Below are 8539 nucleotides of genomic sequence, written 5' to 3' on the forward strand. Positions count from 1 at the left end.
TCCTTTCCTGCAGTGCTGGGGACTGAACCCAGTGCCTCTAAAATGTTCCACCACTGAGCTGGAAGCTGCATCTCAGCACCAGAAAATATTTTCAGAGCCCACACATGACAAGTGATTATTATGGAGAATATGAAGATAACTCTTTAAGTCGCTAAGGTAGAGGGGCTGGAGATTACAAGGAACTCAGAAACAAAATAAGAAGAAAAAAGAAAAACAGTCCAAAGACCTTAACAGATACCTCACCAAAGAGACTACATAACCATATAAAGTTTGTTCCGCTTCATTAGATATAAGTAAATGTAAATCAAAACAGCAGTAAAATACCATTACTAACATATTCGAAATTCTGAACAATGACAGTAACAAATGCTAACAGAAGCAGAGTGACACTCCTGGTGAGGGTGTAAAATGACACGACAGTCACTTTGGGGGACAATTTGATGACATGAAAATCCATATATACTCATCACATGATCCCATGATTATACGCTCTAGAATTTCTCCATAAGATCTAAAAACATATGTTTACACAAAGCCCCACAGATTGCTCTCTGTCACCAAAACGTGGAAGTAATCTTCGGGGGAGTGAATTAATAAGCTCTATTATAACCAGACAATGGAATATCAGTCAGAACTAAGATTTTAAAAGCCTTGAAGCTCCATGAAGGAACACTGGCTTCCTGTTACTCCTGAGAGCAAGAAGCCAGTCTGACGGAGTTGGCAGACACTTCAGCCGGTAAGTGTTCACCGCGCAACCATGAGAATCTGAGTTCACATCCCCAGCATCAATGTAAAAGGCTCATCAGGCATGCTGGCATGAGCCTGTTATCCCCGTACTGGGGAAGTGGAGACCGGAGGGTCCTTGGAGCTGACTAGGTGAGTCTTCCCATATTGGTGAGCTCCAAACAGTGAGAAAGCCTGCCTCAAACTAAGGTGGAGTGTGATTAAAGGAAGATGCCTAACTTCGACCTCCGGCCTCCATATGGACGCACATTCACACTCACACATGTACATACTCACAAACGCGTACACATGCATAATACATACACACACACACACAGACAGAGAGAGAGAATCTAAAAATGGTGTGTGCTGTGCAATTTTCAACTACTTGGCGTACAAGAAAAGGGAAATCTATGAATACAGCAAAAAGATGTATGGCTGCCAAGGGTAGGGAGGTTGGATATACTGACTCGGGAACACAAGAGATTTTTCAGCACAGTGAAAATACCTCCAAAGAAGCTGTAATGGTGGGTCCCAGCCATCCCACATTTGTCCTAATCCACGGACAGTACGACGCTAACAGCAGACCCTAACATAAACCGAGGCCTTTGGCTGCTCATCATGTGTCAGTGTTAGCTCACTGAACGTGTGGACCAGCCTGGCAGGGGATATACATGGAGAAGACCATGCAGGCATCAGAGAAGAGTTCGTGGGAGGGAAATGTCATGGGGCTCGTGACTGACAGCGTTAGCAAGGGGAGCACCGCAGATGGTGTCACTGAGGACGCTCGGCAAATGGCCGCAGGAAGGAGTGCCGCACACCTAGCTTCCCCGGAGCAAGGCTCTGCGTAGGGGAGAGCTCAGGCTTCAAAGGCTGCCGCGTGACCTGCTCTCCAGGCCTTTAATGTCAGGAGGGTGTGACAGCCACTCTTCTGTTATCACGGTTTTTGTGCTTATATTAACACGGAGGCTTCAGAACAAAGCCCGCATTGATGGCCGACGAGCAGCAGACAGGCGAATCCATTCAGCACGAAGGAATTCCACTTCTCAGACGACGGCACCAATGACGGCATCATGTCTAACGGATTCCAAAATCTTATACTTGTTCCCACGCATCTCGATGTTTACGAAACACGACCCGGAGATTTCCACTCCATGCTTGCTCCACTTCTCCCAGGGCTCTCAGGGATCTAGAGGTGACAGAGGTAACTTTGCATGCTGAGGGCGCACACCAGCCGTGCCGCCCCTACACCAGGGAAGAGAAACCTGCTGGGGACTGCAAACCCTAAACCCTGCCTCCGCCAGCATTCCGTGAACAGGACTGTCCTTCCTCCGACAGTATTAGTATGCATAATTCACACCAGATATTCATTCCACATTAACATGTACTTAAAATCATTTAGGCAACGAGTAACAAAGGCAACACGAGCATCAGCACTGCGGAGCTGCCGGGGTCCGGATGGGAATGGTCCCCATAGGCTCCTATGTTTGAATGCTCCATCGCCAGCCAGCGAGTGAACCTGTTTGAGAAGATTAGAAGGATTAGGAGCCTCGGCCCTGTTGGAGGAGATGTGTTACTGGGGATGGGCCCTCACCAGGCCCTTTGTCTCTGTGCCTGCTGCCTGCGGATCAGGATGTAAAGTTCTAACCACTGAAGCCATTGCTGCTCTCTAAAAAGGGTGTAAGCAAGGCCCCAGTTAAGTGCTTTCTTTCCTGGTCATGGTGTGTCTTCACAGTGTCTAAGACAGGCAAGCCTTAGGAGGGCAGTCAGCGAACTAAGAAATAACGGCTTTGTAAGATTAACTTCAAAATCCTGGTGCTATGAGGAGTCTGTCTGTGTGTGTCCCTCCAAATGAGCCGGGGCTTCAAAGCGCACCTAAGTGAAGTACTTCAGGAGTCACTGGGGGCTGAGAGCTTTGCCCTCGACCCTGCGGTCCATGTACTCTGCTGTGGGTTTTCCCACTCGAGAACAGAGGAAATACAGTCAAAGATACAGGAAACTAGATTACAAGCGATGCTGTCTCCATCTCTGCTGCCATTTTCATTTGAGGCTCTATTGAACCCGACACCTCCTTATTTTTTTAAATTCCGTTTAATATAATTTTGCAAAATCGTTTTTGCAAAAATGTGAAGATACGATGATAATCATTCTCACTCGATGATGCTAATGAGTTTGAATTAGAATAAAACTACAAAATGATTTGGCTGCATGTCTTAAGAACTTAAAATGCCAATTCCAATGGTTCAGTCACATACATTTTCACAAACAACAAAAACAACCACCAAAATTAACATGTTAGTAGTGATATTTTACAATTGAATTCCTTTTTTTTAAATTTATATACTTTTTATTTTTCAAGACAGGTTTCCCTGTGTGGCCTTAGCTGTTCTGGATTAATTTTCTACACTAGGCTAACCTCAAACTCACAGAGATCCACCTGTCTCTGCCTCCCTGAGTGCTGGTATTAGAGGCGTGTGCCATCGCATCTGGCTATCGCTTTCATTTTTAAAATTAAAAATTATGAAAAGAGAATTTGTGTTTGTGTGTGCCAGGTATGGTGGCACACACCTTTAACAGCACTCGGGAGGAAGAGGCAGGTGGATCTCTGTGAGTTCAAGGCCAGCCTAGCCTACACAGTGTGTTCCAGGTCAGCAAGGGCTATGTAGAGAGACCCTGTCTCAAAACAAACAAACAAACAAACAAAAAATTGTGCGTGTGCATTCAAGCACATGTTTACGTGTGTGGAGGGCAGGGATAACAGCAGGTATCTCCCTCCGTCTCCCTCTCCACCTTACTTTTTGAGACAATGTCCCTCACTGAAACTTGAACTCACGATTGGCTAGACTGACTGGAGAGTAAGCCCCAAGAATCTGCCAAGCTTACCCTCCAGCACTGGGGTTGCAGGCACATGTATGTAACCATGCCCTCTACATGAGTGCTGGGGATCCAGGTTCTCACACGTGTGCACTGGGAAATTCACCCATGGAGCCAACTCTATTATCTGGAATCCTGTTCTTTGTGTTTCCTTTCCTGTGAGAAAGCAGCAAAGCACTGATTACGGTAAAAACCATCTCCACCATGAAAGAAAATATAGAGAGTTTTAATAAAATAAAATACATTTCACAAAGACCTAGCACCATTCATTTGTGTGTGTTAACATTTAAGTATGCAAACCTTTAGCAGGCAAATACATCTGTTTACTAGAGCCTAAAATAAAGCAAGAGTGAGCTGTCTCAAGCTATGGATCAATGTGACAGCATTAATGAATTATAAAATATAGATTAACTTGTATTTATGTGGTGTTGTGTGTGTCTGTGTAGTTTATGGGCATGTGTATGTATCTGGGTGGGCATACCTGTATGCACACATTCAGAGGTCAGAGGAGGATATCAGAGGCTCCACTCTAACTCACTCTACCCTCTTCCTGTGAGGTAGGATCTCTTTGAACCTGAAGCTAAGCTGGCAAATGTCAAGCCCCAGGAATTCTCCTGTTTTCCACTCCCCACACTGTGGTCATGAATGTGTGTGTGTGTGTGTCCCCATGCGTGGCTGTGTGGCCGGGTCTGCCATTTTATGTGAGTGCTGGAGATTATAGCTCAGCTCCTCATGCTCCCATATTAAGTGTTCTTCCCCAGAGCCATCGTCCCCAGCCACGGGTATGATTTTGATTTCTAATTTTACTTGATTTTTAATTTTCAAGAGCACTGAGCTCTTGTTATTCTGATATTCAGAAGGGGGAAAAAACAGATTGTTAAGTCAGAGAAAAATATTTTTTTCCTCTACTCATACCAATACCAAATACCGATAGAAATGGCGTTCTGTTCTAGTCATTGTTACACTTACAGACCGTGTCGTGCTGTCACCTTCTAGATATATGGAAGTGTCTGTGGGCCACACAGACACTAAGACACCTCCCAGCTCTGAACGCCTCGAGGTCAATGGACTGCCCACCTGAGGGCTGACAAATCCAGCCGTGCTTGGTATGACGGTGTCTCAATCGACGACAGATGGCATAAATGAGGGCGGCCTCGAAAGACCGCAACGGAGCTGAAAAAGTCCTACCACTGAGTGACATTTGAGGCATAACATATCTCCGCATGTCTGTGCTGCTATCTAGACCAATGTCCCATTAGTCAGTGTTGGTTTATGACATGTAAGCATGTTTTTGTTAAAATTCCAAGTTGGGGGGCATAGTTTGTCCACCCCTGTTAAGTGTCTCTCGCAGAGCGTGATCTTTGCCAGGTGGAATTAGTTGAAGTCTGAGGACTCTGAGGGGTGTAAATGTGAGGGCCCAGAGGATGAAGGCGCCGCTGCTTGGAGGAGGACTGCTCGCTGCTGGTTCGTCCGTCCTGCTGCTGCGTTGGCTGTTTGCTCGTCTGCTGGTGACCTGTACTTCTGGACGACTGACATTGGCATTGGCCCCCAAAAGAGTCCTATGGCCCTGCCCAGTGGGAAGTAGCAGAGAGAACTCCACCCCCTGTCCCCACTAACCTTCTTTCCCTCCTACCCCGAGCTGGGGGGTCGGAAGGGAGGTAGGAGCGTTTGATACCCTAAATAAGGTAGGCTTGTTTAAAAAAAAAATCAAGGTCAACAAGTCACGGCACGGATCGCTTGATGGCAGCTGACTACCTTCCGGATTCCCTCACTGGGTTGTTTGCTGTTCTTAATGTATACTGCTTCTAGACGGAAACAGGCGCGTAGCTGGTTAACCTGTTAAACTACCAGCGTGTTAAACTACCGCAGCCTCGTACACGCAGCGTCTACTGCCGGTCTTGGTGACTGGCCCGTGCTCTCCAGGCCCGTGAGAATACCGTGACGTTCCTCCACAAAACTGCCTAGGGATGCATTTCTGGGAGCAGAGCCCCGTCATTAGGAGACACATGACTGTAATTACCCTGGCAGCCGACCGCATTGACTGGAAATCTGCAAGGGCTCCAACCCCGAGGTGTCACGATCCGATCGCCAGAGCGCCCTGGCGGTGAAGACACGGGGCGGGAGTGCTGAGTGGAGGGGCTGCTGCGCTCACCGTCTGAGGCTTCTGTGGGTCTCAGCAATGGCAGCTCTCTCCGCAGCGCCTCCAGGCCCGATTCAGTTGCCGGGCTGTACTGGAGCTGAAGCAGTCCTCGGGTCCAAGGTCCCCTGTGGGCCCTGGCGTGGGAGTAGAGGAGGGAAGGATATTGAACTCTGGAGGGAGAGACAGGAGGTTAGATGAGGCTTCCGTACAGCTGGCTGGAGGCCAAAGGGAAGAGGAACCCAGTCCTGTCTTCCACATTTCTTGTTTGATTTCCTCCTTCCAAACTTTCTTATTTCCTTCAGAAGTTTTGATGTCTTTGGTGCTTCTGGTGTTTTTTTGAGACAGGGTAGTGCATTATAACTCACATTGACCTAGGACTCATCATGTAGCCCAGTCTGGCCTCCTGCCTCAGCCTCTCTAGTGCTTGGAATTACAAAAGTTGAGTCGCCACACAATGCTCCCTTCAAAAACTATTTAACCCTAGCAATCCCCATGCTAAACTGCAGGGTTTGAAAATGAATTCTGGTGTCTCTGACTCAGGGGAGTTTGTAGACTAACTGAAAGACTGAGGTGCAGGGGAGAGAGAATCCCTATCTGTTTGGGATTAAGAGATGTGGAACATAACGAGAGAGAGCTTTCTAAAGGCACATCCCCTTCAGGCAGTCTGTCTTTCTGGCTGAAATCGGCTTTTCCCTGACCCCAGATGTCTGCGAAGAGACACCGGAGACTACCCGTGGAGGTGTGAGTAACATGACTGTTAGGAAACTTCAGTCCTCACTGCTGCAGAGAAGCGCGAGGCAGAGGAAGGAGGCTCAGGACCAGAGCGTGGGGCGCGCAGAAACACAGTTAGGAACCTGTGTGCGGTAAAGGCTCCAGGCCGGCCCTCTGCAGCGCTGCCAGGGGCATGCGCAGAATGGCACCTTAAACAGCGCCTCAATGGCAAGGGTTTCACAGGGCGATGAAGGACCTGGAGACTAGAGAGAGGCCTGGGACAGCCCCGAAGAGGGCTGAGGAGGGTGCGACAGGCTCAGAGGAGAACAGGAAGAGGTATGACAGCGCTGAGGAATGCAGGAGTGGCCGTCATTACCTCTGAGCTGTATAATCATGGACAACGAGTGTTGTCTAGCTTGGCGGTTACTGACCTGTACTAGAGACTGGAGACAAAGGACTCACTGTCAGAATTCCCAGGAACTGGCTTATAATTGTTGTTTTGCATGACTCTGGGCTGGGTCCTCATCTCCTTTATTTTCTTTCTCTCATCCTTTCCTTTTTCTTTTTGAAGTAGAATTGATTTCCTTGAATACCATCCTCTATATTCCACACTGTGTCTTCCCTAAACCACTCAGACCCTAATGTTTGTTCTCAACCCTCCTAATGCTCGACCCTTTATTTAATACAGTTTCCTCATGTTGTGGTGACCTCCAATCATAAGATTATGACCATGCTACTTCATAACTGCGATTTTGCTACTGTTAATGAATGTAAATATGTTATGCAGGGTATCTGATATGTGAGCCCTGTGAAAGGGTAGTTTGATTCCAAGAGGGGTCGCGACCCACATGTTGAGAATCACTGAGAGGTCCTGGTTTTGATTCTCGCCAGGAATTCATGAATTTTGCATTTATCTTTATTCTCCTTCCACAGTAGTTTCCAAGAACAATATTATTGTTCCCTAGAAGTGTGTTGTTGGTGAGATGCTTCTGAATCTCCATGTTTGAGGAACCTTGCTGTGTTTTCCTTTCCTTCTGGAAGTGGGGAAGGAGACCAAGGTGTTGAGGTGCTTGGGGGAAAGGGGGGAACTATAGTTTGCATGCTTGTGTCTTCTCCCATGATTTGAAACATAGTTGCCAAGGTGATAGCATTCAGAAGTGGCCTCCTGGGGTCATGAAATCGTGAGGAGGGAGGTGGTGAAAAGTCAGACACCATTAATATGACTCCACAGAGCCGCTCTCTGCTCTTAGACACACTTCTCTGGAGGAGCCGTTCACGACTCCATCCTGGAAACAGAGATTGGGCGCTCACCAGCCGTCCAAACTGTCTGTGCTCTGACCCTGGACTCAGCCAGGATCAGTTTTCAGCGCTACGAGAAATAAACATTTTTTTAAAATTAACGTATTATTTTATGTGTATGGGTGTTTCTCCTGCATGTACGTGTGTCACGTGAGTGCAGTGCCTGCGTAAGCCAGAAGAGGGCATGGGATCGCCTAGAGCTGGAGTTATAGATGGTTGAAGTTGTCGCGTGGGTGCTGGGAGCCAAACCCTAGACCTCTGGAGAGCAGCTCCTAACTGCTAAACCATTTCTTCACGCCAGAAAAATAAGCCTTTTTTCCTTATAAATTACATAGTGTGAGACATTTTGTGTCAGCAGAACAAATGTCCTAAGCAGAGTCAGAAGGGAAGTTCGGCTGGTGGACTCTGTCAGGCATAGCCTGCTCTGGTCACACCTCAACTCTTGACTCAGAATCCCAGCATTAACTTCAGGGATTACCTGTGAACGGCGAAAGCTGAGAATTACTTTTTTCAAAACTAATCATGGATGATCTTTGGCAAAATAAGGATGTTGGATATTTACTGTTAAAATTTACAAATGCCCAAATCTCTGGATTTTGTCCTTTGACATTTGTTTAGTACTTCCAAGTTTAAACTAGTGATAATTCCTCTGTGGACTTGGTAATTGCCTCTATTTGATACGTTGCTAGGAGTTAATCAACATACTTAATTATTAAATCTGTCTTAAGACTTTTTTTTTGGTGTAATGTAAATGAACTTGTTTTCAATATTGCTAGCACTGAGAAATTCAGA

The 8539-nt window shown here is 46.8% G+C and overlaps 1 long non-coding RNA gene across 1 annotated transcript; it reads right to left on the bottom strand.

The window, feature by feature from the left end:
* Window positions 1–264: 264 nt before the first annotated feature.
* On the bottom strand, window positions 265–5837 carry LOC132648075 (uncharacterized). Its single transcript, XR_009586454.1, has 2 exons — window positions 3607–5837; window positions 265–1912 (listed from the first exon to the last, which is right to left on the bottom strand). It is a non-coding gene; the product is annotated as an uncharacterized LOC132648075 (long non-coding RNA).
* Window positions 5838–8539: the final 2702 nt, after the last annotated feature.

The sequence above is a fragment of the Meriones unguiculatus genome, chromosome 15 (assembly GCF_030254825.1).
Source record: "Meriones unguiculatus strain TT.TT164.6M chromosome 15, Bangor_MerUng_6.1, whole genome shotgun sequence".
NCBI lineage: Eukaryota > Metazoa > Chordata > Mammalia > Rodentia > Muridae > Meriones > Meriones unguiculatus.